The following is a 22,439-nucleotide window of genomic DNA, read 5'->3' on the forward strand; positions in this document are numbered from 1 at the left end:
CATTCTCTGCCCTGTACAGCACCTTGGGGCTTAACTCAAGTAAGTTAATTTCTATTCTCACCAGGACTGCCCTAGAAGATCATTCTAGAAACATGAGGGGGAAAAAGGGGGGGGGGGGGAGTATGAAAATGTATGCACTCACTCTTGTAAGTCGGTCTGGATAAGAGCATCTGATAAATGACTAAAATGTAAAGTCTCTGGAAGTCTCACTGTATCCATCGCATCTTACCAAATTGGCTCATATGTTTGCAGACAAATACAATCCCACAGGGTTGTGGGTGTTTATTAAGCCTTTGGCTTTACCGTTGAGTCTAATGACAAAGAGAAGCCCAATGTGGAGGCTGTAATTTGGGGGTTGGAGTTCCCTTCCTGCCACTGGAACAGCCTGAGCTCTGATAAATGACTTGGTCTAATTAGAAGTTGACTAAACCCTCCCCACTGCTAGTAGAGTTGTGCAACTTCATTCACTTGAGCACATCCACATCACACCACAGCACAGGGTAATAACAGTACGTGTGTCTGTGTGTGTGTGTGTGTGTGTGTGTGTGTATGCAGGCATGTGTATGTGCTCACATGGGTGTGTGTATAGGCTACCTCTTGATAAAAAGGGGTATAGGGATAAGAAAACCTGAGCTGCACAATTTCACATCTGTCTCCAGTCCAAGAATAGCAGCCAGAGTCTGTTTTGGGGGCTGGGGGCTGGGGGTTGGGGCTAATACAAACCCAGTTACAGGGTTCAGTCTGAGCTCACCGGCCACAGTATGACGTGACTCAGTCGAGGGTCTCAAGCAAACTGATGTGGGTTGTCCAAGTATTAATGATATGCTAAGCCAATCACAGCATTTTTCACTGATCCAGAACCTCACTTCTGTGGAAGGTCTTTGTGATAACTCAACCAATCAAAGGAGAGTTTAGTCTGTGGGTGTCCTACAGTATCTCTGTTAAATACTTGGATTGAGTTCACACCAGAAAACACCAAAATACCGAAAAGACATCCAAACAGTGATGTATTGCGGTTGAGTCGCAAAGCATCATGGTCCTATGTGTTGGAGATGATCACATTTATATAAATAGTTTAACTTAATTCCCGTCTCTTCATTATTTAATTTTTACAATGACGTGGTCATGAAACCCACAAGTCATAACAAAAGAGACCACTCAGAACACCTGTGGTATCTGGGTACAGACACTAGGACTCCCTCTCTCAACACTTTTTGTTGATGTAGCTCTAGCTAGATCCTGTTTGTCCATTTAAGGAGCAGATTTGCACTGCAGCCATCTTGTGTAGACTTCAGTTAGACTGAATCAATGAAGAATGCACTCCTAACCAAAACATCTAGCTGCCTGGTACAACTCAGCAGCAATACAACCAAAGACTTCTTATAGATACACTACGGTTCAAAAGTTTTCGGGTCACTTCCAAATGTCCTTGTTTTTTAAAGATATTTTTTTTTTTGTCCATTAAAATTACTTCAAATTGATCAGAAATACAGTGTAGACATTGTTAATGTTGTAAATTACTATTGTAGCTGGAAATGGCAGATTTTACAGAGGCCCATTATCAGCAACCATCACTCCTGTGTTCCAATGGTAAGTCTACACTGTATTTAGGGCAGCGACATTAGCATCTCATCATATACAGATCTCTGTTTGCAGTCACATTGCGCTTTTGACAAGATATATATCAAAAGGATGTGGTACTGGTAATGTTAAACACTTCTCCAATTGTTGTTGACATCTGTTAAACTGCACAGCGCAGGCCAATGTAATATCTTCAACCAATCACATTTGTCAAATCCTTTCAGTCTAAATTCCAGCTACATTTGGAGAGAACATTTAACTACTACAAAAAGCATGCTTCTGATGAAGATCTACAAAAATTAAGTAGATAGCCGTATTAGACTGTAAATATATAAGGTGATTCGACTGAAAAGATATAAGGTGATTTCGTCAAACTTGTGAGGCTCGCAATGCTCGTTCAACATATTTGTTTCTACTTCACTCAATCCCGTTTTAGAAGTCTCCCGTCCTAACTGTTTTAGAAATGTGTCATAGATGTTTTTATTTTATTATTTAACCCTTAAATTAAGTTGACTGAGAACACATTCTCATTTACAGCAACGACCTGGGGAATAAGTTATAAGGGAGAGGAGGGGGATGAATGAGACAATTGAAAGCTGGAGATGATTAGCTGGCCATTATGGTATGAGGGCCAGATGGGGAATTTAGCAAGGACACTGGGGTTAACACCCATACTCTTACAATAAGTGCCATGGGATCTTTAGTGACCTTTAGTCAGGACACCCGTTTAACGTTCCATACGAAAGACGGCACCTTACACAGGGCAATGCCCCCAACCATTAATGCCTCGGGCATTGAAATTGTTTTTTAGACCAGAGGAAAGAATGCCTCCTACTGGCCCTCCAACACCACTTCCAGCAGCATCTGGTCTCCCATCCAAGAACCGACCAGGACCAACCCTGCATAGCTTCAGAGGCAAGCCAGCAGTGGGATGCAGGGTGGCTAAGTATTTACAGATTTTCATAAAACAGCCACATATTTGGTCTCTCATTTTCACATGACCAAATTTTGCACGATGCTACGTAGTAGCCTATAGGCACACTTCAGTTAGCTCGTTTGGTGCAGCGGGAAGGGGGGTTTTGTGAGGGGGAGGGAGGGGGTGCTGCCAAAAAAATATTACTCATGTAGGCTACACTGTCCTGTGAATGTTCATGCAAAATCGTCCCTTTGTTCCACATTTGGGTATTTTAAATGTGGTCACTTTGACTTTCCGGCTGTTCTGCTCTCCTCTCCACCTCATTCACTGCTGCCGCATCCTGCTTAACCTGCATGCTTTTTTCCCTCCATATTTGCTCTGTGCTATGCTGTAGACTCTGACCAATCACAGCAGGCACCACATCACTCCAGGGCCTTCTTGCAATGCATGGTATTGCCTAACGCATAATATTGTATTGTTTATTTTTGTCATAACAATGTGTCAGTAATTCTATTATTTTATTAAATCCTGCATAGTGAAGAGTGGAAACTCATATCAGACTAAAATGTGTTTTTTTACCATCAAAAGGTTAGGGTTGTACCAAAATATCCAGGGCTATAGCCCCGGAAGCCCAAGCCTAATGACGCCACTGGGTAACGCCAGGGGTGGAATTGGGGGGAAAAGTACTTCTGGGAACTCCTAGATTGTAGTGAAGTCCTAGAAGTCAGCTAGGAGCTCTCTTTGGGGACAACAGCATGTGTGTCCCACACTTCCACCCTAATTTCAACCCAACACACAATGAAAGCACTACTACACACACTATGAAACACTGTCCTGAATCCTGAATCAGAAATCAAACAGAATATGGTCTACTCAGGCAGACAACCAACATCCTAACTGATGTCAGCATTCAGCACCCTGACAACACAACACAACATTGTGCTTCTCAGACTCACATCAATAACAGCCTTTCCCCACACCTTTTTCTAGCTTTCTTTTGATCACAGCAGTGTCTGTGCCCAGTCAGATGAACATAAGGATGAAAGAGATTCCTTCATGTTGCTACTGGTTTGTTTTGGTGTGTTTCCCCCCCCGACAGATTGTAGACCAACTAACCAGCGTAAAAAAGGTGTGTGTGGGGGTGTGTGTCTGCGTCTGTGTGTGTTTCAGGGCCAGATTGTGGAACCGACTAACCAACATCATAATAGTTTCCATGTGCCGTCTCCTTTCTCCTCCTAATTCCACTCTCTTTCCAGAAGTAGCCAGTCATATGCCCTGTGGAACAAGTCCCCCAGTGTACTACTCACTGTTAGTGATGCAAGGGTTGACTCATAAGCCGCAGTCCCTGTGGTTATATCCATGGGGCGGGCGGGTGTGTGGTGGGCAGGTTAAATAAAGAGAACAGTACCTTTAAAAAAAATCCAGAAATGTATTGTTCTTGTGCAATTTATATTTATAGGCTACATTGAGCTTTTTCTGTCATTATTGTTAGGCTATCTGGCGTTAGTGAGTAAGACTAAGCTTTAGAGTCTATCTGTTCGGACGCCAAATAGGCTACATATCAATTGCTCTCGGGAATGGGCAGAAAAAGTTAGCATCCATCCACAGTGTCAAAAAGAAGATTGTCGGAGTTTAATTCAATAAGAGAAAAGCTGTGGAATAGAGAGTTGAAAATAAAGAGAAAGGAGGGTCAGCGAAGTAATGTTTGGGATTTGTAGAAGTGGTAAAAGAGGATGACAGCAGTGCTGGCTGTGTTATGCTGCTGCCACCTCTAACAGTCTCACGTCAGAAACAGACATTCATCCGTGTGTTTATCAAACGCCAAACGTCGAAGTGTTTAAAGTTAAGTTTAGGCATTAATTCTGAATTTTTAAGGTTAGGGTTAAATGCAGGCGTTAACTCCAAATTCTTAAGGTTAGGCATTAACTCCTCATGGTTAAGGTAAGGGTTTGGGATAGGCTTAAAACTCAAATATGACAAACAACTTTCTATTGCTGAATTTGAACTTGCAACCAGAGGCAGATGCTTACACCCATCCGCCATTCCCATCCACAACACTTGCAAAACCAAAACCTACTTGAAGGTAACAGCGCTCATTCTTGCCCCTAGTGGCCGGTTTCCATGCCATCTCCCGACATCCTTAGACATGGATGGACGTCAAATACTGACTTGTATCATGGGTGACATGGCTGGTGTTATGTTTGATGATTGTGAAGCGCTATACAAATTCGCAGTCACAAGATGGGGACTTCAAATAGGCCTGTGGCACGTCAAGCATTTCTTGCAGTAAAATGATACACCAAATGTAGGCTACATTTTGAAATACGATTTCTTTCCTTAAGCATCTTGAAAGAATGTGAATGGGCAGTTAGATACCTGAAAGATAGATACCTATAAAGATAGAGTTGATCATTTTATCAGCATAATAAAAGCTGATAGTATTTCCACCACATAAAATATGCATCCAAGCCGAACTGAAATCTTATCAGGTTGGGTCGTTTTTCACAGGTTTCTATTTCCTTATCAAACTGAAGTCATCTGGATATTTTGCACAACAATCATTCCATTTTTTATCATTATTGTTTTTTAGCATTTTCTCCCTGATCCGTATGAGTATTTTCTCCGCAAAAGAAGGAGAGATGACAGAGAGAACTTTACCGCTGTCAACTAGATTCTGGTGAGCAAGGGTTAATCTAGTCTTCTAAGGTTTATCTAGTCTTCTAGGGTTTATCTAGTCTTCTAGGGTTTATTTAGTCTTCTAGGGTTTATTTAGTCTTCTAGGGTTAATCTAGTCTTCTATGGTTAATCTAGTCTTCTAGGGTTTATCTAGTATTCTAGGGTTAATCTAGTCTTCTAGGGTTTATCTAGTCTTCTAGGGTTTATCTAGTCTTCTAGGGTTTATCTAGCCTTCTAGGGTTTATCTAGTCTTCTAGGGTTTATCTAGTCTTCTAGGGTTTATCTAGTCTTCTAGGGTTTATCTAGCCTTCTATGGTTTATCTAGTCTTCTAGGGTTTATCTAGTCTTCTAGGGTTTATCTAGTCTTCTAGGGTTTATCTAGTCTTCTAGGGTTTATCTAGTCTTCTAGGGTTTATCTAGCCTTTGGAAGTATTCAGACACCTTGATTTTTTTCACATATTGTCATGTTACAGCTTTATTCTAAAATACCCCATAATGACCAAGCAAAAACAGGTTTTAGACATTTTAGCTCTTGAAAAACCCCCGGAAATATCACATTTACATATGTATTCAGATCCTTTACTCACTACACTACGTTGTTGAAGCACCTTTGACAGCGATTAGAGTCTTCTTGGATATGACGCTACAAGTTTGGCACACCTGTATCTGGGGAGTTTTTCCCATTCTTTTCTGCACATCATTTCAATCTTTGTCAGGTTGGATGGGGAGCGTTGCTGCACAGCTATTTTCAGGTCTCTCCAGAGATGTTAGATCGGGTTCAAGTCCGGGCTCTGGCTGGGCCACTCAAGGTCCTGAGTGCTCTGGAGCAGGTTTTCATCAAGGATCTCTCTGTACATTGCTCTGTTCATCTTTCCTTTGATCCTGACTAGTCTCCCAGTCTCTCCCACTGAAAAACACCCCCTCAGCATGATGCTGCTACCACCATGCTTCACTGTAGGGATGGTTCCAGGCTTCCTCCAAACGTGACGCTTGGCATTCAGGCCAAATAGTTCAATCTTGGTTTCGTCAGACCAGAGAATCTTGTTTCTCATGGTCTGAGAGTGTTTATGTGCCTTTTGGCAAACTCCAAGCGAGTATGTCATGTGCTCAGGAGTGGCTTCCATCTGGCCACTCTACCATAAAGGCCTGTGCTGAGGAGTGGCTTCCATCTTGCCACTCTACCATAAAGGCCTGATTTAATTTTATTAGGATCTCTTTTAGTCCTCATTTGGACTAATCTTCCAAGATTCCTAAAACATTAAAATACAATTACGATCTCATTTTCACATATAACACACTATTACAAACAGACATAATACACTAAGATTTTGACCAGATAAATACTCTAACATTCTAAATAGATAGATTGATTCTTCATCTACCATAGTCCAGCACAACTTAGGAAAAAAGGAAGAGAAGAGAAGAGAGGAAAGGAAAGGAATGTACTGCAGGAACTAAGTTAATTTATGTTATGAGTTGCAACAAGGCACAACTTTATGTTAAAATGTAGCTAAGGGTTTGCCAAAAATGTACTATTAACATTTGTAAATAAATTAAACATTCAAAGCAATTAAAATGCATGTTGTATTTGTATTTATTATGGATCCCCATTAGCCAATGCAGCAGCTACTCTTCCTGGGGTCCAGGAAAATTAAGGCGGTTCTACAGTTCTACATTTTTAAAAACATTACAATACATTCACAACCGATTTCACAGCATATGAAGTGTGTGCCCTCAGGCTCCGCCTCTACTACCACATATCTACAACACAAAATCCATGTGTACGTGTGTGTATAATGCGTATGTTATTGTGTGTTTCTATGCATGTGTCTGTGCCTATGTTTGTGTTGTTCCATAAGGTGTATTTTGTATCTGTTTTTTAAACCAAATTGTACTTCTTGCATGAGAAACTTGATGTGGAGTTCCATGTAGTCATGACTGTATATAGTACTGTGCGCCTCCCATAGTCCGTTCTGGACTTGGGGACTGTGAAGAGACCTCTGGTGGCATGTGTTGTGGGGTATGCATGGGTGTCCGAGCTGTGTGCCAGTAGTTCAAACAGACAGCTTGGTGTATTCAACATGTCTAATTATTTCACCCACTCAATCCCTCATGCACCCCTCTGTTACTTGTTACTCGTCCATGGGACCAGTTGATATTCATTCACTCACTCACCCACCTCCCTCTTTCGCTCACTCACCAGTGGTGGAAAGAGTACTGAAGTAAAAGTGCTGTTACTTAAGTTACATTTTACTCAAGTAGAAGTAAAATTACTTACTGAAAAATACTTTAAAAAGAACAAGTACTTTACACCTCTGTCTGTTAGTGGAACAGGAACAGTTTCTGGCTAGTGTTTGGACTGACTGGGATAAGTCCATCTGGTAAGAGCATTAACTGGGTCCTCCTACCACTAGTCTTGGACAATCTCTACTGAGCATTTCAGTGGGCCACTGAAAAGCCATGTTGTTTTTTAAATGATACGTTTCCCCTCACATATAGTTGTTCTGAGAATACCTTGGTAGGTACCCCTCTATCATCAAACCCCTCTATCATCAATCAATGTAATAATTATCGTATGCTTCCAGGAAAAGCCTAAAGTATGGTTGTCAACAGCGGAGAACATTTTGAGTGATTTCACAGACAACTTTATTGGGTTACAGATCAACATGCACTGAGGTGAAGGGGATGGTCCAAACCAAGGTGTCATTAAAAAAAATGCGCCCCCCTCCCCAAAGTAAAACATAGTTTCACATGACCTCCCCTTGTACTGTAAAATAATTGAACACCCTCCCCCCTCCATAGAATTAACTCAAAATAATGTTTACAACCACAAATAACAATAACTGTAGAGACCCTGTGTTTATAAAAGTGGAAATCGACTTTGCCACTTCGGCATGCTTTTGTTGCACAGTCGATGCCACACAGGGCTACGGGCCAGAAGGTTGAGGGTTTGCACAGATGAGCTCCCTCTCCCTGCCTGTTTCATTGCAGTACAATCAGAGCCAGCTGCAGACAATGATCAGCTAGGGGGAAATCAGATTTTCAACATTTTGATGGCATATTTATAATTACATAAAATATGCAACAGATTTTCCACCAACAGGTTTCTGTGCCAATGCACCCATACAGTACAACAAATAAGCAGAGCATACCGACTTCATGGTTTGTGTTTTAAACACCACAATAAATAGATGTCAATCTTGACAAACAGAAAATACATCCCTCCCTACCTTGTAGGTTTACCCAGTATCAAAGGCTTTGGCTTGACAACCTCCGATTGTCATTAAAGTTTTGGGGCTTTTTGTAGCAGATGTCTCTTTCTATTCATCAATTATCCGCTGCACAGTTTGGATTGATTGATTTTATTTGTCAGTTAAAAAATGCATATATACGCAAAGATGTTTTAAAGTGAACGGGATTGCACAATAATGTCAGGGACTTATTTCCATTGTGGTCCTTATTTTTTTACATAAATACATATACAATTTCAAAGATACAAATACATTACAGAGATAGAGACGGACAAATGCTCAAACGCCTGATTTCCTGTACCTTTGCCACTGTTGCTGTAATAAACATTGTTACTTCGACACGGTCTGCATCTGGGTCTTACCTTGATACCTGATAATTAGGGGGGTGTTTAAGTACAATTCTTACAAGCTTGTTTGGCTGGTAGCGTATTCTTTACATGTTTGAGGCTGCTGGTGAGCCATGATGTGCAGGAAGAATCAAAGTCACACTGTACTAGTGCACTTGCCAGAGTCTTTATGGTGTCTATAGCTAGGTTTCCATCCAATTGGCGACAGATTTGAATTTGAATAGTCAAAAGGTTTCATAAAAACAATATGCCATTTCAGAATTTCTTTACAATTTTTTGGTTACTTCATGATTCCATGTGTTATTTCATAGTTTTGATGTTGTCACTAACATTTTGAATTGCTTGCTGTTAAAGTGAACTTATATAATGACTCCCACATCACTGTAGTCGGTTGCTATAGACCACCCTCGGCTTCGGGAGACGCACTAAACTCTCTTTCTGATGACCTGCACAAGTTAAATGACTCTGAATTCGTTCTTTTAGGAGATTTGAACTGGGACATGTTTACATTTGTATCAGACTTTTTGTTTTTTATTAATGAATTAATGCGCCGATAAGACCGAATCCCAGAGCACCTAACAAATCGAATATCCCTCACAAATACACATTGACTGGGATATTCTGTAATGATGTCAGTGATCACTGTCCAATTGCTTGTGTTAGAAATACAAAAATGACCAAAGCCAAACCCCGTTATATTTTTCAAAGACATTTTGACAGTTTGATGAGCAAGCGTTCTTACATGATCTGTACCATCATATTGACATAGTAAGTCTGATTCCCGATGTTGACACTGCCTGGGACTATTTTTACATGAAATTTGTGTCCATTTGTGATAACAACGCCCCTGTGAAATTTAGAATCAGTCAATCCCTGGTTTTCAGACAATTTGGCAGAGTTAAAATCGAAAGAGAAATATATCTTGGGCCAAGCTAGACATACAAATGCTTCTGTTGACTGGGCTTCTTTCAAAGCGGTAAGAAACAAATGCACAGGTTTGATCAGAAAGTCCAAATCAGATTACTATTTAAATGCAGTCACAGAGAACTTAAACAACCCTACCAAGTTCTGGAAGCTAATCAAATCAGTAGGATGAATGTATCCTCTGGCCTTCCTGACCATTTAATTATGGATTCTAATGAAGTGAAAGATAAAGCTGATATTGTAGGGTTTTTTAACAAGCACTTCATATCTGCTGGTTCAGTTTTTAATAATGGTGGGGCACAGACCTCTAATGTAAGCCCTGTTACAGTCAACTATAATATAGGCCCTTATGTAAACCATTTTAACTTTGAGCCTGTTTCTTATACTGATGTCTATAAATCACTAAAGACAGTAGACACTAAAAGGTTTGCAGGTCCAGACAACCTGGACCCCTACCTCTTAGAGATAGCAGCTGGTATTATTACTGAACCTGTGGCTCACATTTTCAACTTGAGTCTCTTGACCAATTCCATACCCAGCATTTGGAAATCAGCTTTTTTTTAAACCTTTGTTTAACTAGGCAAGTCTTATGTCCTCCCACTGCTAAAGGGTGGAAATCCCTCAGATGCTAATAACTATCGTCCTATCTCCAAACTCCCTATCCTGGTCAAACTCTATGAATCACTAGTCAACTCAAAATTTAAAAACTTCTTAATTAAAAATAACATACTGAGCAGGGCTTTAGATCATTAATGCACTTATAAAAAGCAACATTGTGCTGCTCTGTTTGTGGATGTATTAAAGGCCTTTGATTCAGTTGACCATTAATTGTTTCTAGCTAGACTCAGAAACATTGGTCTCAGTGAAGGGGCAGTAAATTGGTTTAGGAATTATCTTTCTGACAGAACACAATGTGCATATACTGACAATCACAAGTCTAGCTTTCTTGAAATTAATATAGGTGTGCCCCAAGGTTCTGTTTTAGCTCCAGTGTTGTTCTCAATTTGTATTAATGATTTGGGAAATGGGATGCAATCGGCAAAGATACATCTATATGCAGATGATACAGTCATATATTAATGTGCTAATTCTCTGGTTCAGGCTGTTGAAGAGCTCCAGACTGCTTTTCAGTCACTGCAGGCCTCCTTTAATGGTCTCAAACTGGTATTTAATGTACAAAAAAACTAAATTCATGACCTTTACCAGAGCTAGAACTCTGCCAGAGAAGGTTAGCATTGTCACATCTGGTGTCTTATCTATTGAAAAAGTGTCATCCTAAAAATACCTAGCTATTTGGTTGGATGACAAGTTGTCCTTTAAAGTTCATGTGGATAATCTTGTAACAAAGCTTAAACTGAAATTGGGTTTTTATTTTCGTAATAAGACTTGCTTCCTGCTTATGGCTAGAAAGAATCTTGTTCAGGCCACGTTCTCTCTGTAATTGATTATGGTGACTCGTATGTGCATGCAGCCTCCTCTGTCTTACAGAGATTGGACTCTGTTTATCATGCATCCTTGTGCTTTATTACAAATTCCAAGTCACTCACCCACCATTGCACCTTGTACCAAATGGTAGGTTGGACCTCACTTTATATGCGCAGAAAGATATTTTTGTGTCACGCCCTGGCCTTAGTATTTTGTGTTTTCTTTATTATTTTGGTCAGGCCAGGGTGTGACATGGGTATTTATGTGGTGTGTTTTGTCTAGGGTTTTTTTGTAGGTTATGGGATTGTGGTTAGTGAAGTAGTCTAGGTAAGTCTATGGTTGCCTAGAGTGGTTCTCAATCAGAGGCAGGTGTTTATCGTTGTCTCTGATTGGGAACCATATTTAGGCAGCTATATTCTTTGAGTGTTTCGTGGGTGATTGTTCCTGTCTGTGTTTGTTGCACAACATAGGGCTGTTTCGGTTTGCGTCTTTATTAAAGATATTTATGAATAACCACGCTGCATTTTGGTCCTCCTCTCTTTCACCGGAAGAAAACCGTAACAGTTTGTTTGTGTTCATCTACAAAGCCCTTTTGGGTAACTCCCTCTTTACCTCTGTAGTCTGGTCTCCTTCACCACCAGCAATTACTATACCCGTTCTGCTAGGTGGTTGCTACTTAAAGTCCCCAGGACATTCACAGTATTAGGCAAGACTGCATTTTCTTCTTGGGCACCAGAGGCATGGAATAGTCTACAATCCATGCTTCATCTAGATATGCTAGTGCCACTGAATTCATTTAAAATATTGATGGGAGACTGTTACAGAGGAGTGTAATGTATTATTTTAGGCTGGATCATGTATTGTATTTTTGTATGTTTAATTAGGAAATATATTGATTGTTGCTGCCTTCTCGGCCAGATCTCCCTTGAAAAAAAGACTGGGTCTCAATGGGCTTTTCCTGGTTATATAAAGGTTCAATAAAAATAAAATAAATATTCCAGTCTGTGTTAGAAAAACAATCCTGTAGCATTGCATCCGTGTCATCTGACCACTTCCGTATTGGGCGAGTCACTAGTACTTCTTGCTTTAGCAAGAATCAGGAGGATAGAATTATGGTCAGATTTTCCAAATGAAATGCAAGGGTGGGCTTTGTAGAGCGTCTCTGTGTGTGGAGTTCTTTTGCCTGCATTAAAGTCCCTTGCCACTAGGAGCACCGCTTCTGGATGAGCATTTTGTTGTTTGTTTATGGCCTTATACAGCTCTTTGAGTGCGGTCTTAATGCCAGCGTCAGTTTGTGATGGTAAATAGATGGCTACAAAAAATATAGATCAAAGCTCTCTTGGTAGATAGTGTGGTCTACAGCTTATCATGAGGTACTCTACCTCATGCGAGCAATACCTCGAGACTACCTTCATATTAGATATTGCACACCAGCTGTTATTGACAAATAGACACCCCCACCCCTTGTTTTACCGGACGTAGCTGCCTATACACGGAAAACCCAGCCAACTGTATTGGTCGTCGTTCAGCCACGACTTGGTGAAACATGAGATATTACAGTTTTTAATGTCCCGTTGGTAGGATAGTCTCGAGCGGAGCTCATCCAGTTTATTTTCCATTGATTGCATGTTTGCTAATAGAACAGATGGTCGAGACGGGTTACCCATGAGTTCTCACCAGGGGAAACCCCTATATTTCCTTATTTTCTTCATGCAAATGACGGGGATTTGGGCCTTGTCTGGGAGCAACATTATATCCTTTGCGTCCGACTCATTAAATACTTTTTTTTATCCAGTTCGAGGTGAGTTCTGATCCAGTTCAAGGTGAGTTCTGTGCTGATATTCAGAAGCTCTTTTTGGTCATAAGAGACGGTAGCATCAACATTATGTACAAAATAATTTACTAACCATGCAAAAAAAACGCATAAAATAGCACAATTCGTTAGGAGCCTTAAAACATCATGTTAGGCGTCTGAGAAACAGACGCAAAACACCAGTCTCAACGTCAACATTGAAGAGGCGACTCTAGGATGCTGGCCTTTTAGGCATAATTGCAAAGAAAAAGCCATATCTCAGACTGGCCAATAAAAATTTAAGATTAAGATGGACAAAAGAACACAGACACTGGACAGAGGAAATTTGGAAAAAAGTGTCATACCTGTATACTGAACAGTGGCTTTAACCATTTTTTTTTTGTGACTGCTGCCCGATTTTGTTTAGTAAACTACTTGCGTCCTAAATAAACATCATAGAAGAGATCCATTTGTTAAACTATCCTTTAGTGAAAGGAGAATGTCCACAAGTATGGCTGCTGTTCACAAGGTCGGCAAACCAAACCTGTACGTGAGGTGTTGTCACAGAAGTTTGTGTGGCATCGTGCCAGCCTCAGCCACTAGTTACAGACTAATCTAAGTTTGTGTTCGGATCACAAAGAAAAACATTTGTGAGATGCAAAAAAAATGAAAAGATTCTGGAGGAGTGCTTGACGCCATCTGTCAAGCATGGTGGAGGCAATGTGATTGTCTGGGGGTGTTTTGGTGGTGGTAAAGTGGGAGTTAAGTACAGGGTAAAAGGGGTCTTGAAGAAGGAAGGCTATCACTCCTTGCCATACCCTGTGGACAGCGCTTAATTGGAGCCAATTTCCACCTACAACAGGACAGTGACCCAAAGCACAACTCCAAACTATGCAAGAACTATTTAGGGAAGAAGCAGTCAGCTGGTATTCTGTCTACTGTCAATGCCAGGGCAGACTGCAGAGGTCTTGAAAAAGAAGGGTCAACACTGCAAATATTGACTCTTTGCATCAACTTCATGTAATTGTCAATAAAAGCCTTTGACACTTATGAAATGCTTGTAATTATACTTCAGTATTCCATAGTAACATCTGACAAAAATATCTAAAGACACTGAGGCAGAAAACTTTGTGGAAATTAATATTTGTGTCATTCTCAAAACTTTTGGCCACGACTGTACAATGGAGTGGCCAGCACAGTCACCGGATCTCAACCCTATTGAGCTGTTGTGGGTGCAGCTTGACCGTATGGTACGTAAGAAGCACTCACCAAGCCAATCCAACTTGTGCGATGTGCTTCAGGAAGCATGGGGTGAAATTTCTTCCGATTACCTCAACAAATTGACAACTAGAATGCCAAAGGTCTGCAAGGTTGTAATTGCTGCAAATGTAGGATTCTTTGACGAAAGCTATGTTTGAAGGACACAATTATTATTTCAATTAAAAATCATTATTTATAACCTTGTCAACGTCTTGACTATATTTCCTATTCATTTTGCAACTCATTTCATGTATGTTTTCATGGAAAACAAGGACATTTCTAAGTGACCCCAAACTTTTGAACGGTGCTGTATTTGCTAGCTATATTTTAAAGACTTGATATTGACATTTGAACACTTTTTGTCAAACTACTTCGTTCCACTGCCTGTATATTGATTAATTGGCAAGAAAAATGCCCCTCTCAAGTTCACTGGAAATGGGCAAGCTAGCTAAAAGTAAAAATCGAATAAAACTTGGTCAAGCTTATTGATATGTAAAAACGGTTTACAAAATGATGGCACATTAAAGGTAGTTGTGTTCTCAACAACTTAAACCAGCACTGAATTTCGAGCAGTGAGTTTAATTTATTCCCCCTCTGCCCTTTCCCTCATGTTGAAGCACATCCCTAACATTCAGACAGAAAGGAGTTTATTCACAAGGTCAGATAGAAATCAACCCACGCGATATTCTGTATCATGCAGAATTGTAGCTAAGCATGTAACTTGGGAAGCTCATTCAATAATACAGACGTGGGTGATTTCTGTCCCAGGGGATTGAACTACGTGCAAGTTTTTTAGTTCAATTTCAAACACAATTAGTTGAATAAGGTGTTAGTGAAACGCTGGAACAAAAATTTATGTATCGATATTAAGATTTCTCTGTGTGTCTTTCACATTTTAAAGAGGCAGCGTCCTATTTTGAAATGTAGAAAAAATGACATAAAAAATGTAATAAATTAATATAATGCAATTCTGAAGAATAGAGTAATGACTTACATTGCTAAATTATATTACACAGCTTTTCAATACATACCATAATAATTTAATGTAGCCTATTAATAGCTGAATATAGAGAGAAGCATGCTAACCCATAGGCCAGAGGTGTTAAACTCATTCCATGGTGGGCCTAGTGTCTGCTGGTTTTTGGTTTCTCCTTTCAAATAAGACCTAGACGACCAGGTGAGGGAATTTCTTCCTAATCAGTGACCTTAATTCCTCAATCAAGTACAAGGAAGGAGCGAAAACCTGCAGACACTCTGCCCTCTGTGGTTGTGTTTGACACATGCTCTAAAAGTCTCCCAGACATTTATAAAAAAATAATGTATAATCTCCCTATTCCCAGGTGAGTCTGCTGTGCCATGTAATTCTAGAGCAGCACATCAAAAAACCTGCCACTGTTGTCAGATGTCAGCAGACAGTTCCAAGAGGAAGGATGCTGTAAGGGATTTCCTCCTCTTCTTCCGAAGAGGAGAGGCGAAACGGATCAGAGGACCAATATGTGGCGTGGTAAGTGTCCATGGTTCTTTTAATATGTAAATTTACTCATGAACAACTGATACAACAAAACAAGAAACGTGTGAAAACCCTCAACAGCCCTATCTGGTGCAAAACACAAAGACAGGAACAAATCACGACCAGGCACAAAACACGTACCTCTAAAACAGAGCCGAAGGTTACATAGAAATAATCCCGCACCACAACCAAGCGGGCCGGCTGTCTAATAAAGACAAACTAATTAACCCTACACAGGTGCTACCACTAAACATACAAGGAGGGGGAAGGAAAAACAATCAGTGGCAGCTAATAGGCCGGTGACGACGACCGCCGAGCGCCACCCGCCCGGGAAAAGGAAACACCCTCGGTCGGACTCGTGACAGATGCAACTCTCAAGGCTATAAGTAGGACAATTTGGGGGATGACCACCAAATGCAATACAGTTTTGTATAAACTACTTGTTAAGTTACAAAATAACTCTTTCTTAGTCTGTTGTTCCTCTAACTTTTTCTTCTCATATAAACCCAACATGCAACAATTTCAAAGAGTTACAGATCATGTAAGGAAATAAATTTTAATTAATTAATTAGGCCCTAATCTATGGATTTCACATGACTGAGAATACAGATATGCATCTGTTGGTCACAGATACCTTTAAAAAAAAAGGTAGGAGCATGGATCAGAAAACCAGTCAATATCTGGTGTGACCACCATATGCCTCATGCAGAGCAACACATTTTGCATAGAGTTGATCAGGCTATTGATTGTGGCCTGTGGAATGTTGTCCCACTCGTCTTCAATGCCTGTGCGAAGTTGCTGGATATTGGCGGGAACTGGAACACACTGTCGTACACGTCGATCCAGGGCATCCCAAACATTTTCAACGGGTAACATGTCTGGTGAGTATGCAGGCCATGCAAGAACTGGGACATTTTCAGCTTCCATGAATTGTTTACAGATCCTTGCAACATGGGACCGTGCATTATCATGCTGAAACATGAGGTGATGGTCCCGGATGCATGGTACGACAGTGGGCCTCAGAATCTCATCATGGTATCTCTGTGCATTCAAATTGCCATCGATAAAATGCAGTTGTGTTAATTATCCGTAGCTTATGCCTGCCCATACCATAACCCTACCGCCACCACGGGACACTCTGTTCACAATGTTGACATCAGCAAACCGCCTGCCCACACGACTGCATACACGCCGTTTGCCATCTGCTCCGTACAGTTGAAACCAGGATTAATCATTCATCCATGAAGAACAGACATCTCCAGCCTGCCAGTGGCCATTGAAGGTGAACATTGCCCACTGAATTCAGTTATGACGCGGAACTGCCATTAGGTCAAGACCCTGGTGAGGACGACGATCACGCAGATGAGCATGCCTGAGACAGTTTTTGACAGTTTGTGTGGAAATTCTTCGGTTGTGCAAACCCACTGCTTCATCATTTGTCCAGGTGGCTGGTCTCAGATGATCCCATAGGTGAAGAAGATGGATGTGGAGGTCCTGGGCTGGCATGTTTACACGTGGTCTGCGGTTGTGAGGCCGGCTGGACGTACTGGAAAATACTCTAAAACTATGTTGGAGGCGGCTTATTGTAGAGGAATTAACATTAAATTCTCTGGCAACAGCTCTGGTGGACATTCCTGCAGTCAGCATGCTCCCTCAAAACATGAGACATCTGTGTCTTTGTGTTGTGTGACAAAACTGAACATTGTTCCATTTTAGTGCATTTAACTATATGTCTCAAATAAAAGTGAGTTGATACAATTCCAAGTCTGGAAGATTAAAACCACCCCCAGACATAGGAAAATGTACAACTTTCCTTTTTGTTCTATTAGTTTACCTGCCCATATAAAGTCTGTTATGACCAAATATATTTGTTGTTTGTTGTCACTTATTAGTATCAGTATTTCATATTTTTTCTGGTACACTTAAAGCATTGCTGTAGATCATGAGTCTTTTTCCTATTGCCCTTATTTCATTTTTTTTCAATTTACATTTTTTGTCCTGAGATTTTAGAGTATTCTGAAAATATTTTTAGCAAGGGGGGCATTGAGTTTTCAATACAATTATGGTCAGGTACAGTGCCTTCAAAAAGTATTTATACCCCTTGACTTATTCCACATTTTGTTGTGTTACAGCCTGAATTCAATTCACATAATGCCCCTCAATGACAAAGTGAAAACATGTTTTTAGACATTTTTGCTAATTTAGTGACAATGCGATACAGAAATATATAAGTACTCACAAACCCTGAGTCAATACTTTGTATAAGCACCATGGATAGTGATTACAGCTGTGAGTATTTCTGGGTAAGTCTCTAAGAGCTTTCCACACCTGGATTGTGCAACATTTGCCAATTATTATTTTATAAATTCTTCAAGGTCTGTCACATTGGTTGTTGATCATTGCTCAACAACCATTTTCAGGTCTTGCCAGAGATTTTCAAGTAGATTTAACTGTAACAGCCACTGTCTGTTACAGAACATTCACTGTCTTCTTGGTAAGTACCTCCAATGTAGATTTGGCCTTGTGTTTTAGGTTATTGTCCTGCTGGAAGGGGAATTCATCTCCCAGTGTCTGGAAAGTGTTTGGAAAGCAGACTGAACCAAGTTTTCCTCTAGGATTTTCCTGTGTTTCGCTCTATTCCGTTTATCCTGAAAAAGTGGTAATGTGTTGTATTGAATTTGCCCCAAATATAACACTTTGTATTCAGGGCAAAAAGTATATTGCTTAGCCTTATTATTTGCAGTATTATTTTATTATTTTATGTTGTTAATCCATCCTCAGTTTTCTCCTATGACCGCCATTAAACTCTGTAACTGGTTTAAAGTCACCATCATGGTGAACAATCGCTGAGCGGTTTCCTTCCTCCCTGGCAACTGAATTAGGAAGGAAGCCTGTATCTTTGTAGTGATATACAGTGCCTTGCGAAAGTATTTGGCCCCCTTGAACTTTGCGACCTTTTGCCACATTTCAGGCTTCAAACATAAAGATATAAAACTGTATTTTTTTTGTGAAGAATCAACAACAAGTGGGACACAATCATGAAGTGTAACGACATTTATTGGATATTTCAAACTTTTTTTGTATGTTTAGTCATAGAGAAAAGGTGTATATATTTTCTAAAGCTCTCTCTTGATCAAAGAATCTGCCCCCACCGCTGTGAACGTCACACGGAGCTCTAGCTTGGCTCCCTGATTAGAAACTTGCCTTTCATCACATCTTCTCCATCTATGACAAACAAGAAGTGTTTATTGTTTAAAATCTATTAATGATTTTTTTTGTGGCTATAAATCAATATCTGTGAGGTAGGGTTTAGATCAAAGCATGATGACCGAAGTATGAAGAATGACTGTTGCTCCTGCAGTACATTGCTAAAGTTTGATCAGAAAGTTACTGGTGCACTCCCTTGTATCAAACACTTGGATTCAGGAGGTAGGATTATTACGGGGATAGGATGACATCACCTTCTCATTTTAATACACCAATGGTAAACATGATATTCTCTTACCTAATTTAAATAAGTACCGCCTTGTAACAAACATCGGAGAAGGTGTGTTTGCAGAGCAGCTTGGTTTATAAATGAAATCATTTTATTTGTCACATACAGTGAAATGTTTACTTTTCATACATTTAAAAATTAAATGAACGTTTTTTTTAAATATTTGTATTTATTTAACCTTTATTTAACTAGGCAAGTCAGTTAAGAACAAATTATTATTTACAATGATGGCCTACCAAAAGGCAAAAGGCCTCCTGCAGGGACAGGGGTATTAAAAATAAAATAACTAAATAAAATATAATTATAGGACAAAACACACATCACGACAAGAGAGACAACACAACGCTACATAAAGAGAGACCTAGACAACAACACAGCAAGACAGCAACACATGACAACACAGCATAGTAGCAACACAACATGACAACATGGTAGCAACACAACATGGTAGCAGCACAAAACACGGTACAAACATTATTGGGCACAGACAACAGCACAAAGGGCAAGAAGGTAGAGACAACAATATATCACCACAACTGACAGCAGCCACAACTGTCAGTTAGAGTGTTCATGATTGAGTCTTTGAATTAAGAGATTGAGATAAAACAGTCCAGTTTGAGTGTTTGTTGCAGCTCGTTCCAGTCGCTAGCTGCAGCGAACTGAAAAGAGGAGCGACCCAGGGATGTGTGTGCTTTGGGGACCTTTTAACAGAATGTGACTGGCAGAACGGGTGTTGTATGTGGAGGTTGAGGGCTGCAGTGAGGCCTAAGAGGGTTTTATAAATAAGCATCAACCAGTTGGTTTGCGACGAGTATACAGAGAGGACCAGTTTACAGAGGAGTATAGAGTGCAGTGCTGTGTCCTATAAGGGGCATTGATGGCAAATCTGATGGCCGAATGGTAAAGAACATCTAGCCGCTCACGAGCACACTTACCTGCCGATCTATAAATGATGTCTCCGTAATCTAGCATGGGTAGGATGGTCATCTGAATCAGGGTTAGTTTGGCAGCTGGGGTGAAAGAGGAGTGATTTATAATAGAGAAAACCAAGTCTAGATTTAACTTTAGCCTGCAGCTTTGATATGTGCTGAGAGAAGGACAGTGTACCATCTAGCCATACTCCCAAGTTCTTACCAAACCACATGACCTTTGTTTTGGGGGTGTTCAGAGAAAGCTTGTTGGACACTAAGAAAGCTTTGTTGTAGAGCATTTAACACAAAATCCGGGGAGGGGCCAGCTGAGTATAAGACTGTATCATCTGCATATAAATGGATGAGAGAGCTTCCTACTGCCTGAGCTATGTTGTTGATGTAAATTGAGAAGAGCGTGGGGCCTAGGATCGAGCCTTTGGGTACTCACTTAGTGACAGGCAGTGGTTGAGACAGTATATGTTCTGACTTTATATATTGCACTCTTTGAGAGAGGTAGTTAGCAAACCAGGCTAAAGGCCCCTCGGAGACACCAATATTCCTTAGCCCACAAGAATGGAATGGTCTACCATATCAAAAGCTTTGGCCAAGTCCATAAAAATAGCAGCTGTTAGGGAATAATCAGAATTGGTGGGTAACATAGGTAAGATGTTTTATATTCATCATATGTTTGTAAGTTACTTCTCATCAAGAATGTTATTTTTGTAGAATACTGTGGCAGGGTTGCAGTATCTGTTCTATGTCAAGACTAAGTTGCATGGGCTGCAGAGAGGGGAGAGGTCAAGGGATCATCAAGCGTGTATCTCTTGGCTCCACAATGTCTGTGTGCCAGTCAGTGTGTCTCTGTGATCTTGTCAAGATAGGATGGATTTGATATATGCCTGTTGATATGGAGGATTGGTTTATGGTTCTGAGTTTGAGAAAGGACACAAAGCTGAACAATGAATTATGCCGATGCTGTCTTATCCTGTGTATCTTTGCTATAAAGGATCCCATTATATTGCCATTATATTGGGACTCTCAACTTTTCATTAGAGATACTGAACTGTTGAAAGTCAAAATGCTATTGCAAATGTGGAAGGGGCTCTCAGAGAATTCATTGATAGACACTGAACTGAATTCTCTGAGAGTCACATGGTTGTGATAGAGCTTATATAATTAAAGATGGACTTTGATAACTAACTCTGACTTGTGTGTGTGGTTTGCGCTCATGATTTGGTAAATAGAGGAAATTTCCACGACACAGCTTGCTTGACAACATTGCATAGAATGAAGGGCAATGGTGATATCATTGAGGACCTTTAAGGTTGCAGTGACACATCCATAACCTGAGCGGAAACCAGATGGCATACCAGAGAGAATACAATAGACATCAAGAATAAGTTTTTCCAACACTTTTGATAAACAGGGCAAAAAAAAAATAGACCTATTAGGATAACAGTTAGGATCAGCTTGAACTCCCCTTTAAATAAAGGACGAACCATGGCTGCTTTTCAAGCAATGGGAACCTCCCCAGAAAGGAGAGACATGTTAAAAAGGTTGGAGATAGGCATGGCAATGATAGGGGCAGCAACATTAAATAAGATAGGGTCTAAACCATCTGACGCAGATGTTTTTTTGGGGTCAAGTTTCAGGAGCTCCTTTAGTATCTCTGACTCAGTGACTGCCTGCAGGGAGAAACTTTGTACCGGAGCAGGGGAAAAAGAGGGAGAAGCATCGGGTATAGTCACATGAGGAAATGTTGGACAGGCAAGGAGGCATGGCTGAGTCAAATAGGAATCCTGACTTAATGAAGAGGTGATTAAAGAGCTCAGCCATGTGCCTCTTGTCAGTAATAACCATATCATCATCATTAAGGGACATGGGCAGCAGTGAGGAGGAGGGTTTATTCTCCAGGTCTTTAACCATTTTCGAGAACTTCTTGGTGTTAGAGCCATAGAGAGAAAACTGCTCCTTAAAGTAACTAACTTTGGCCTTCCGGATAGCCCGAGTGCACTTACTGTATTTCTAAATTGCCTGAACAAGAGCCAGTCTGCCTGAGTATGCGTGTGCCGAGCCTTTCGCCCAATGCAATTCTTGAGGTGGAGTAACTCTGCGAGATCACGGTCGAACCAGGGGCTGAACCTGTTTTTAATTCTCATTTTCTTTATGAGGATGTTTTTGTTAACAGCGTTCCTCACTGAGTTCACTGATTTCCTATCCGACCTTGCAGTCATGGCAGATCATTTTAAAATTTTTGGTGACTTTAATATTCACATGGACAAGTCCACAGACCCACTCCAAAAGGCTTTCGGAGCCATCATCGACTCAGTGGGTTTTGTCCAACATGTCT

This window comes from Oncorhynchus kisutch, linkage group LG23, assembly GCF_002021735.2.
Source record: "Oncorhynchus kisutch isolate 150728-3 linkage group LG23, Okis_V2, whole genome shotgun sequence".
Taxonomy (NCBI): domain Eukaryota; kingdom Metazoa; phylum Chordata; class Actinopteri; order Salmoniformes; family Salmonidae; genus Oncorhynchus; species Oncorhynchus kisutch.